We start from the raw sequence: 12,688 nt of genomic DNA, 5'->3' as shown, positions 1-12,688 counted from the left end.
TACAAGAAACTACCGAGAAGATCATCCAAATTCAACAACGGTTGAAAACTGCCCAAAGTCGACAAAAGAGCTACGCTGACATTAAAAGAAAAGATATAGAATTTGAAATTGGAGAGATGGTCATGCTTAAAGTTGCACCTTGGAAAGGCGTTGTTCGATTTGGTAAACGAAGGAAATTAAATCCAAGGTATATTGGACCATTCAAGATTATTGATCGTGTCGGACCAGTAGCTTACCGACTTGAGTTACCTCAACAACTCGCAGCTGTACATAACACTTTCCACGTCTCGAATTTGAAGAAATGTTTTGCTAAAGAAGATCTCACTATTCCGTTAGATGAAATCCAAATCAACGAAAAACTTCAATTCATCGAAGAACCCGTCGAAATAATGGATCGTGAGGTTAAAAGACTTAAGCAAAACAAGATACCAATTGTTAAGGTTCGATGGAATGCTCGTAGAGGACCCGAGTTCACCTGGGAGCGGGAAGATCAGATGAAGAAGAAATACCCGCATCTATTTCCAGAAGATTCGTCAACACCTTCAACAGCTTAAAATTTCGGGACGAAATTTATTTAACGGGTAGGTACTGTAGTGACCCGAACTTTTCCAGGTTTATATATATTAATTGAGATTGATATTTACATGATTAAATGTTTCCAACATGTTAAGCAATCAAACTTGTTAAGACTTGATTAATTGAAATAGGTTTCATATAGACAATTGACCACCCAAGTTGACCGGTGATTCACGAACGTTAAAACTTGTAAAAAAACTATATGATGACATATATATGGTTATATATATAGTTAACATGATATTATGATAAGTAAACATATCATTAATTATATTAACAATGAACTACATATGTAAAAACAAGACTACTAACTTAATGATTTTGAAACGAGACATATATGTAACGTTTATCGTTGTAACGACATTTAATGTATATATATCATATTAAGAGATATTCGTACATCATAATATCATGATAATATAATAATTTAAAATCTCTTTTGATATTATAAACATTGCGTTAACAACATTTAACAAGATCGTTAACCTAAAGGTTTCAAAACAACATTTACATGTAACGACTAACGATGACTTAACGACTCAGTTAAAATGTATATACATGTAGTGTTTTAATATGTATTCATACACTTTTGAAAGACTTCAAGACACTTATCAAAATACTTCTACTTAACAAAAATGCTTACAATTACATCCTCGTTCAGTTTCATCAACAATTCTACTCGTATGCACCCGTATTCGTACTCGTACAATACACAGCTTTTAGATGTATGTACTATTGGTATATACACTCCAATGACCACATCTTAGTAGCCCATGTGAGTCACCTAACACATGTGGGAACCATCATTTGGCAACTAGCATGAAATATCTCATAAAATTACAAAAATATGAGTAATCATTCATGACTTATTTACATGAAAACAAAATAACATATCCTTTATATCAAATCCATACACCAACGACCAAAAACACCTACAAACACTTTCATTCTTCAATTTTCTTCATCTAATTGATCTCTCTCAAGTTCTATCTTCAAGTTCTAAGTGTTCTTCATAAATTCCAAAAGTTCTAGTTTCATAAAATCAAGAATACTTTCAAGTTTGCTAGCTCACTTCCAATCTTGTAAGGTGATCATCCAACCTCAAGAAATCTTTGTTTCTTACAGTAGGTTATCATTCTAATACAAGGTAATAATCATATTCAAACTTTGGTTCAATTTCTATAACTATAACAATCTTATTTCAAGTGATGATCTTACTTGAACTTGTTTTCGTGTCATGATTCTGCTTCAAGAACTTCGAGCCATCCAAGGATCCATTGAAGCTAGATCCATTTTTCTCTTTTCCAGTAGGTTTATCCAAGGAACTTAAGGTAGTAATGATGTTCATAACATCATTCGATTCATACATATAAAGCTATCTTATTCGAAGGTTTAAACTTGTAATCACTAGAACATAGTTTAGTTAATTCTAAACTTGTTCGCAAACAAAAGTTAATCCTTCTAACTTGACTTTTAAAATCAACTAAACACATGTTCTATATCTATATGATATGCTAACTTAATGATTTAAAACCTGGAAACACGAAAAACACCGTAAAACCGGATTTACGCCGTCGTAGTAACACCGCGGGCTGTTTTGGGTTAGTTAATTAAAAACTATGATAAACTTTGATTTAAAAGTTGTTATTCTGAGAAAATGATTTTTATTATGAACATGAAACTATATCCAAAAATTATGGTTAAACTCAAAGTGGAAGTATGTTTTCTAAAATGGTCATCTAGACGTCGTTCTTTCGACTAAAATGACTACCTTTACAAAAACGACTTGTAACTTATTTTTCCGACTAGAAACCTATACTTTTTTGTTTAGATTCATAAAATAGAGTTCAATATGAAACCATAGCAATTTGATTCACTCAAAACGGATTTAAAATGAAGAAGTTATGGGTAAAACAAGATTGGATAATTTTTCTCATTTTAGCTACGTGAAAATTGGTAACAAATCTATTCCAACCATAACTTAATCAACTTGTATTATATATTATGTAATCTTGAGATACCATAGACACGTATACAATGTTTCGACCTATCATGTCGACACATCTATATATATTTCGGAACAACCATAGACACTCTATATGTGAATGTTGGAGTTAGCTATACAGGGTTGAGGTTGATTCCAAAATATATATAGTTTGAGTTGTGATCAATACTGAGATACGTATACACTGGGTCGTGGATTGATTCAAGATAATATTTATCGATTTATTTCTGTACATCTAACTGTGGACAACTAGTTGTAGGTTACTAACGAGGACAGCTGACTTAATAAACTTAAAACATCAAAATATATTAAAAGTGTTGTAAATATATTTTGAACATACTTTGATATATATGTATATATTGTTATAGGTTCGTGAATCAACCAGTGGCCAAGTCTTACTTCCCGACGAAGTAAAAATCTGTGAAAGTGAGTTATAGTCCCACTTTTAAAATCTAATATTTTTGGGATGAGAATACATGCAGGTTTTATAAATGATTTACAAAATAGACACAAGTACGTGAAACTACATTCTATGGTTGAATTATCGAAATCGAATATGCCCCTTTTTATTAAGTCTGGTAATCTAAGAATTAGGGAACAGACACCCTAATTGACGCGAATCCTAAAGATAGATCTATTGGGCCTAACAAACCCCATCCAAAGTACCGGATGCTTTAGTACTTCGAAATTTATATCATATCCGAAGGGTGTCCCGGAATGATGGGGATATTCTTATATATGCATCTTGTCATTGTCGGTTACCAGGTGTTCACCATATGAATGATATTTATCTCTATGTATGGGATGTGTATTGAAATATGAAATCTTGTGGTCTATTATTATGATTTGATATATATAGGTTAAACCTATGACTCACCAACATTTTTGTTGACGTTTTAAGCATGTTTATTCTCAGGTGATTATTAAGAGCTTCCGCTGTCGCATACTTAAATAAGGACGAGAATTGGAGTCCATGCTTGTATGATATTGTGTAAAAACTGCATTCAAGAAACTTATTTTGTTGTAACATATTTGTATTGTAAACCATTATGTAATGGTTGTGTGTAAACATGATATTCTAGATTATCATTATTTGATAATCTACGTAAAGCTTTTTAAACCTTTATTTATGAAATAAAGGTTATGGTTTGTTTTAAAAATGAATGCAGTCTTTGAAAAACGTCTCATATAGAGGTCAAAACCTCGCAACGAAATCAATTAATATGGAACGTTTTTAATCAATAAGAACGGGACATTTCAGTATATGGCTGAAAGGATTTGGGTACCAAAATTTGGAGATATGAGAGAAATGGTACTTAGAGAAGCTCATAAAACCAGATACTCAATACATCCTGGAACGGGGAAGATGTACAAGGATCTCAAGAAACATTTTTGGTGGCCGGGTATGAAAGCCGATGTTGCTAAATACGTTGGAGAATGTTTGACGTGTTCTAAGGTTAAAGCTGAGCATCAGAAACCATCAGGTCTACTTCAACAACCCGAAATCCCGGAATGGAAATGGGAAAACATTACCATGGATTTCATCACTAAATTGCCAAGGACTGCAAGTGGTTTTGATACTATTTGGGTAATAGTTGATCGTCTCACCAAATCAGCACACTTCCTGCCAATAAGAGAAGGTGACAAGATGGAGAAGTTAGCACGACTGTATTTGAAGGAAGTCGTCTCCAGACATGGAATACCAATCTCTATTATCTCTGATAGGGATGGTAGATTTATTTCAAGATTCTGGCAGACATTACAGCAAGCATTAGGAACTCCTCTAGATATGAGTACTGCCTATCATCCACAAACTGATGGGCAGAGCGAAAGGACGATACAAATGCTTGAAGACATGCTACGAGCATGTGTTATTGATTTCGGAAACAGTTGGGATCGACATCTACCGTTAGCAGAATTTTCCTACAACAACAGCTACCATTCAAGCATTGAGATGGCGCCGTTTGAAGCACTTTATGGTAGAAAGTGCAAGTCTCCAATTTGTTGGAGTGAAGTGGGGGATAGACAGATTACAGGTCCGGAGATTATACAAGAAACTACCGAGAAGATCATCCAAATTCAACAACGGTTGAAAACCGCCCAAAGTCGACAAAAGAGCTACGCTGACATTAAAAGAAAAGATATAGAATTTGAAATTGGAGAGATGGTCATGCTTAAAGTTGCACCTTGGAAAGGCGTTGTTCGATTTGGTAAACGAGGGAAATTAAATCCAAGGTATATTGGACCATTCAAGATTATTGATCGTGTCGGACCAGTAGCTTACCGACTTGAGTTACCTCAACAACTCGCGGCTGTACATAACACTTTCCACGTCTCGAATTTGAAGAAATGTTTTGCTAAAGAAGATCTCACTATTCCGTTAGATGAAATCCAAATCCACGAAAAACTTCAATTCATCGAAGAACCCGTCGAAATAATGGATCGTGAGGTTAAAAGACTTAAGCAAAACAAGATACCAATTGTTAAGGTTCGATGGAATGCTCGTAGAGGACCCGAGTTCACCTGGGAGCGTGAAGATCAGATGAAGAAGAAATACCCGCATCTATTTCCAGAAGATTCGTTAACACCTTCAACAGCTTAAAATTTCGGGACGAAATTTATTTAACGGGTAGGTACTGTAGTGACCCGAACTTTTCCATGTATATATATATTAATTGAGATTGATATTTACATGATTAAATGTTTCCAACATGTTAAGCAATCAAACTTGGTAAGACTTGATTAATTGAAATATGTTTCATATAGACAATTGACCACCCAAGTTGACCGGTGATTCACGAACGTTAAAACTTGTAAAAACTATATGATGACATATATATGGATATATATATAGTTAACATGATACTATGATAAGTAAACATATCATTAAGTATATTAACAATGAACTACATATGTAAAAACAAGACTACTAACTTAATGATTTTTAAACGAGACATATATGTAACGATTATCGTTGTAAAGACATTTAATGTATATATATATCATATTAAGAGATATTCATACATGATAATATCATGATAATATAATAATTTAAAATCTCATTTGATATTATAAACATTGGGTTAACAACATTTAACAAGATCGTTAACCTAAAGGTTTCAAAACAACACTTACATGTAACGACTAACGATGACTTAACGACTCAGTTAAAATGTATATACATGTAGTGTTTTAATATGTATTTATACACTTTTGAAAGACTTCAATACACTTATCAAAATACTTCTACTTAACAAAAATGCTTACAATTACATCCTCGTTCAGTTTCATCAACAATTCTACTCGTATGCACCCGTATTCGTACTCGTACAATACACAGCTTTTAGATGTATGTACTATTGGTATATACACTCCAATGACCACATCTTAGTAGCCCATGTGAGTCACCTAACACATGTGGGAACCATCATTTGGAAACTAGCATGAAATATCTCATAAAATTACAAAAATATGAGTAATCATTCATGACTTATTTACATGAAAACAAAATTACATATCCTTTATATCTAATCCATACACCAACGACCAAAAATACCTACAAACACTTTCATTCTTCAATTTTCTTCATCTAATTTATCTCTCTCAAGTTCTATCTTCAAGTTCTAAGTGTTCTTCATATATTCTACAAGTTCTAGTTACATAAAATCAAGAATACTTTCAAGTTTGCTAGCTCACTTCCAATCTTGTAAGGTGATCATCCAACCTCAAGAAATCTTTGTTTCTTACAGTAGGTTATCATTCTAATACAAGGTAATAATCATATTCAAACTTTGGTTCAATTTCTATAACTATAACAATCTTATTTCAAGTGATGATCTTACTTGAACTTGTTTTCGTGTCATAATTCTGCTTCAAGAACTTCGAGCCATCCAAGGATCCGTTGAAGCTAGATCCATTTTTCTCTTTTCCAGTAGGTTTATCCAAGGAACTTAAGGTAGTAATGATGTTCATAACATCATTCGATTCATACATATAAAGCTATCTTATTCGAAGGTTTAAACTTGTAATCACTAGAACATAGTTTAGTTAATTCTAAACTTGTTCGCAAACAAAAGTTAATCCTTCTAACTTGACTTTTAAAATCAACTAAACACATGTTCTATATCTATATGATATGCTAACTTAATGATTTAAAACCTGGAGACACGAAAAACACCGTAAAACCGGATTTACGCCGTCGTAGTAACACCGCGGGCTGTTTTGGGTTAGTTAATTAAAAACTATGATAAACTTAGATTTAAAAGTTGTTATTCTGAGAAAATGATTTTTATTATGAACATGAAACTATATCCAAAAATTATGGTTAAACTCAAAGTGGAAGTATGTTTTCTAAAATGGTCATCTAGACGTCGTTCTTTCGACTGAAATGACTACCTTTACAAAAACGTCTTGTAACTTATTTTTCTGACTATAAACCTATACTTTTTCTGTTTAGATTCATAAAATAGAGTTCAATATGAAACCATAGCAATTTGATTCACTCAAAACGGATTTAAAATGAAGAAGTTATGGGTAAAACAAGATTGGATAATTTTTCTCATTTTAGCTACGTGAAAATTGGTAACAAATCTATTCCAACCATAACTTAATCAACTTGTATTGTATATTATGTAATCTTGAGATACCATAGACACGTATACAATGTTTCGACCTATCATGTCGACACATCTATATATATTTCGGAACAACCATAGACACTCTATATGTGAATGTTGGAGTTAGCTATACAGGGTTGAGGTTGATTCCAAAATATATATAGTTTGAGTTGTGATCAATACTGAGATACGTATACACTGGGTCGTGGATTGATTCAAGATAATATTTATCGATTTATTTCTGTACATCTAACTGTGGACAACTAGTTGTAGGTTACTAACGAGGACAGCTGACTTAATAAACTTAAAACATCAAAATATATTAAAAGTGTTGTAAATATATTTTTAACATACTTTGATATATATGTATATATTGTTATAGGTTCGTGAATCAACCAGTGGCCAAGTCTTACTTCCCGACGAAGTAAAAATCTGTGAAAGTGAGTTATAGTCCCACTTTTAAAATCTAATATTTTTGAGATGAGAATACATGCAGGTTTTATAAATGATTTACAAAATAGACACAAGTACGTGAAACTACATTCTATGGTTGAATTATCGAAATCGAATATGCCCCTTTTTATTAAGTCTGGTAATCTAAGAATTAGGGAACAGACACCCTAATTGACGCGAATCCTAAAGATAGATCTATTGGGCCTAACAAACCCCATCCAAAGTACCGGATACTTTAGTACTTCGAAATTTATATCATATCCGAAGGGTGTCCCGGAATGATGGGGATATTCTTATATATGCATCTTGTTAATGTCGGTTACCAGGTGTTCACCATATGAATGATTTTTATCTCTATGTATGGGATGTGTATTGAAATATGAAATCTTGTGGTCTATTATTATGATTTGATATATATAGGTTAAACCTATAACTCACCAACATTTTTGTTGACGTTTTAAGCATGTTTATTCTCAGGTGATTATTAAGAGCTTCCGCTGTCGCATACTTAAATAAGGATGGGATTTGGAGTCCATGCTTGTATGATATTGTGTAAAAACTGCATTCAAGAAACTTATTTTGTTGTAACATATTTGTATTGTAAACCATTATGTAATGGTCGTGTGTAAACAGGATATTTTAGATTATCATTATTTGATAATCTACGTAAAGCTTTTTAAACCTTTATTGATGAAATAAAGGTTATGGTTTGTTTTAAAATGAATGCAGTCTTTGAAAAACGTCTCATATAGAGGTCAAAACCTCGCAACGAAATCAATTAATATGGAACGTTTTTAATCAATAAGAACGGGACATTTCACTTGTATCCATTGCGTTTAAAATAAAGTGCATGTATTCTCAGCCCAAAAATATAGATTGCAAAAGCAATTAAAAAGGGAGCAAATGAAACTCACCTTAGCAGCACATATGGTCATTCACTGAAATGTGACCGAAACTCGGAATGCAAAATAACCGTAGATCTCAACGTATCAATATTGTGATTCAATATTGTAGGAAAGTACGTAGACGCAACGGAGATGATAAACACTAGTTTGACTCAGGAGCATAACCCCCGAGCAATACCCATGACCTCCATAGCTATAACCCATAATTTCCTTAGCTCTATCCCACTCGAGACCCATTTTTAAATTACTCGAACAGCACTCCGTCGTAGTATTTTATGTATAAATACTAATAATAATAATAATACTAAAACTACTACTAATAATAATAAGATTAATAAAAATAATCTTAATAATAATAATTTTAATAATAATAATAATAATAATAATAATAATAATAATAATAATAATAATAATAATAATAATAATAATAATAATAATAATAATATATTAAATTTTACGGAGTGTTTGATGCACAAATGCATCTCATAAACTGAAAATGTTCGCCTTATAAAGAAAGTAGCCCACCTACCCCCCTCATGCGATCGCATGAGAGTTGTGAGGAAGACTCATGCGATCGCATGAGTCATGTTACAGCTCATATCTCCTAAAAATGCTCTGCCGACACATATGATCTTAATATATATATTATTTAATTATATAATATATTTAATCTTTAGAATTAATTAAATATTATATTATATTTACGTGCGTAGTAAAAATGTAATTTTTGTTCAAATGACTCGTACGTTGTCACTCGACTCATGTACCACTTTCGGTTTTTCGAACGCACTTTCGTACGTTTAGAAAACTAGCATTTTACGTTACGCGACGTGTACCCTTATTAATAATTTGACTTACTCATCAATAAATTATCTTATAAAAATGTAACTTATAAAATTGAGCGTTGTGGTCATTTGCTTCTATAAATCAGTGGCTCGTTGTTTATCAAAATATATTATTTTAAATCAGAACGTTTTATGACTAAGTTAAAATTATATATATATATATATATATATATATATATATATATATATATATATATATATATATATATATATATATATATATATATATATATATATATATATATATATATATATATATATATATATATATATATTAGAATTGTAAATTTGTACGTAATATATATGTTTGAAATATTTATCTAATGATATAAAGATAAAGCTTAAATTTGTTCGGAAATTTCCGGGTCGTCACAATATTTTAGTTCATTTGGACGCCGCCCGAAAGGCTTGGACGCCGTCCAGTCCTTCAGAACTGGACGCCGTCTAGATGCACTGTCTCACAAATTTTTTTTTTAGGTCGTGTTTTCGGTTGGATAACGGGTTGGGTCGTTACATCCTCATTTACCGCAACAAGCCTTTCAATCCTAGTATTTAGAGTCTTATTTGCTTTCCTCGGTTCCGTAAGTTTATCTCAAAGGTCTTCTTTCAGATTTCTAGCCACATCACTAAATTTTCTACCATCAAAACCCTTTTCATCGAACTTTTTTTTGCTTGCAACTCTCATCATGCTTCTCTTTCTCATTACTTTGTTTCCTACCAGCACATGTTCAGACCTTTCAACTGCCTTGAAAATTCTAATAAGTTATCCTCTAAAAGTAATTTCCTCCAGTGAAATTAGAAGGTGTTCTGCACATCTCACGTCACTGAATCTAGTGAAAGCAAATCTCTAGCCATTTCTTAACTGTTTACCAACCATGTAAATGTCACGAATTGCACCATAAGGTTTAAAGGTTCTCTAAAGATCCAAGACATTTCAATTATATTCGGAAAGTTGAAGAACATGAACGAAGTTAGATGTTGCCCAAAAAGCCTCTGGATGTGATTATTCAGATCACCATTATACCTTTCTCTTGCAGTCGTGCCAACCCTTTTCTCTCTCCTCGCATTCCCTCTCCTCAATTTCTCTCTCTTCATTTTCTCTCCCTTAACTAACAATATTTACCTCTCATTCTTATCCTTAAGAGAGTAATATGTTTAGCAAAATTGTCATCGCTCATGCAAAGTTTGAAAGTTATCCCCGTTATATTCGACCCCTCTAAGAAATTTATTTAAGCGCCACTAGTTTTATGTGTTATTTTTTAGTGATTCGTACACTATCAGAATTTATTAATTCATACACAATTTTATAGAAAATTTATTCATACACAATTTGATATTGTACGAAACATTACCCGTTATATTTTCTTTGTCACTACTATACTTCATCATTCAAATAATCTTATCTTCGTTCAAAAGAAAAATCTTGTGACATCATGTGACTTCTATCACTTTCTCAAAATAGCATTTTTTTTCTCTCTAGACAACAAAAGAATTTAAAAGGGCGGCTTCTAGAATTTATTTTAACAGAATATTTTAAGGTACTGACACATTCAGTAACGCCATCTTACAAGATATATATACTACATGATATTGTAGTTTACCATAAAAATGAAACAATTGCAACTACAAAACAAAATCAAAAACGACATTACTGGTTCTCACCGAACCCCAATTAACATAGAAAAAACTTGCTACTGTCCTTAGTTAAGTACTAACAATTATATCTCATTTAAAAAACAACAAATTTTAAAAGGATCTAAAAAAAAATACCAAAATAATAAGATTTTCCATCCAAAGGCGAAAAAGTTTTATTAAAAAAAGACAACACCTATTCACCGGACTCTAGGAAAGTGTCCAAAAAACACCACAAATTCATAAAGACAAAAAACACAAACTTTTATACGGGACTCAAAGAGAGAGTCCCGCACTTAAAACACCAAAGATACAAAACGCCAACTAATTAACATCCAACCTAGAAAGATTAACATCTCCACGAACCTCACCGTCCCGCATCTGGCCCCACCTCATAATCCTCAATTGAAGATGAATCATGCTAGCCAAGAACCTCACGGTTTGAGCAGTTGTTAGTATCCCAACAATCTTTCAAACCGATTTCTCCCTCAAATAATCCGCACAACCAACCACACACTCCATGCCATCAGCCATTCTATTAACCGCAGTATCGACTTCATGCACCATTCCATTCACCTCCCTTCCTCCCATCCTAGTGAGCGCCAGCAGTGGTGGTCCCACCACCTGGCGCTCTAACATCTCAAGCCTCTCCATAATTTCTCTCTCCTCGACCTTAATCTCCGTAGTCAACCTTTCCATTTTCTCACCTTGGTCAGAAGTCAAGTGTACCCCACAAATTTTCACCACGTATAAAGCTAGACACGGTTTGATCCCACCTAAACATAAAAAGGTTCGCTCATAGGAGCTTAACCATGGTGGTGACAAAACAAGAAAAACATTATCTTGACACATTTGTGCTTTCGTGAGAAAATAGTAATGATAGTGAGTCATGACTCGGTTCACGAGTTGGAGTTTTGACTCGTCTTGTTGATCTAGGAATGGAATAATGTGAAGAAGTTGGTGAAGGTAAAGCTCTAGATGGGCCAGCTTTTCGGGTTGAGATCGAATTGAATGATCCATTGAAAGATTGGATTTGATGAGAACTGAAATGAACTTAATTGGTTGGGGTTTAAATAGTATGAAACGATCATATATAGATAGATTTGCTTCATGTGTAAGAATTTTAGCTGTTCAAGTGTTGGATTTTGTGACAAAATACTAGAATTATGATGATTGTTTTTATGAAATGAATTTTGTTGTTTTAAAAGATAAAGAGACAATATAATACGTACAGTAGATTATAATATTAAGACTTACTCACATCAGTTACTCAATTTCGGTTTGGTTTCTGGTTGTATGCAGCATAAGCAGCTTGTATACAAAGTATGGTTATTTCAGGTTTATTTGTTTCTTTATTAAATATTGGTGGATATGATTACAATATTTTATGAATCTAATAAAAAATTATCTTCTTCCTTTTTTATATATTTGAACCGCATGTGTACAGTATCGAGTGAATACTTCAGTAATAAGTATAGTATGTCATTGTTATTGGTTCTTTATTTTATATAATAAAAAAAATTAAAAGCTATGGAATGGTTTGATTATGATAATGAAAATATACTGAGCATATATAATTTGTTTAGGAAACTGTATAGATTAATCGATATGATAGCTTCCGGTTCGAGACTAAAATTTGGTAGCTTTGAACTCAAT

General features: G+C 32.5%; 1 pseudogene; it reads right to left on the bottom strand.

Moving 5' to 3' along the window:
- Positions 1–11,356: 11,356 nt before the first annotated feature.
- On the bottom strand, positions 11,357–12,052 carry LOC139899692 (protein RESPONSE TO ABA AND SALT 1-like; annotated as a pseudogene).
- Positions 12,053–12,688: the final 636 nt, after the last annotated feature.

This window comes from Rutidosis leptorrhynchoides, chromosome 3, assembly GCF_046630445.1.
Source record: "Rutidosis leptorrhynchoides isolate AG116_Rl617_1_P2 chromosome 3, CSIRO_AGI_Rlap_v1, whole genome shotgun sequence".
Classification (NCBI taxonomy): Eukaryota; Viridiplantae; Streptophyta; class Magnoliopsida; order Asterales; family Asteraceae; genus Rutidosis; species Rutidosis leptorrhynchoides.
The sequence above is the reverse complement of the archived record's forward strand: the minus strand, read 5'-3'. Positions and strand labels throughout refer to the sequence as shown.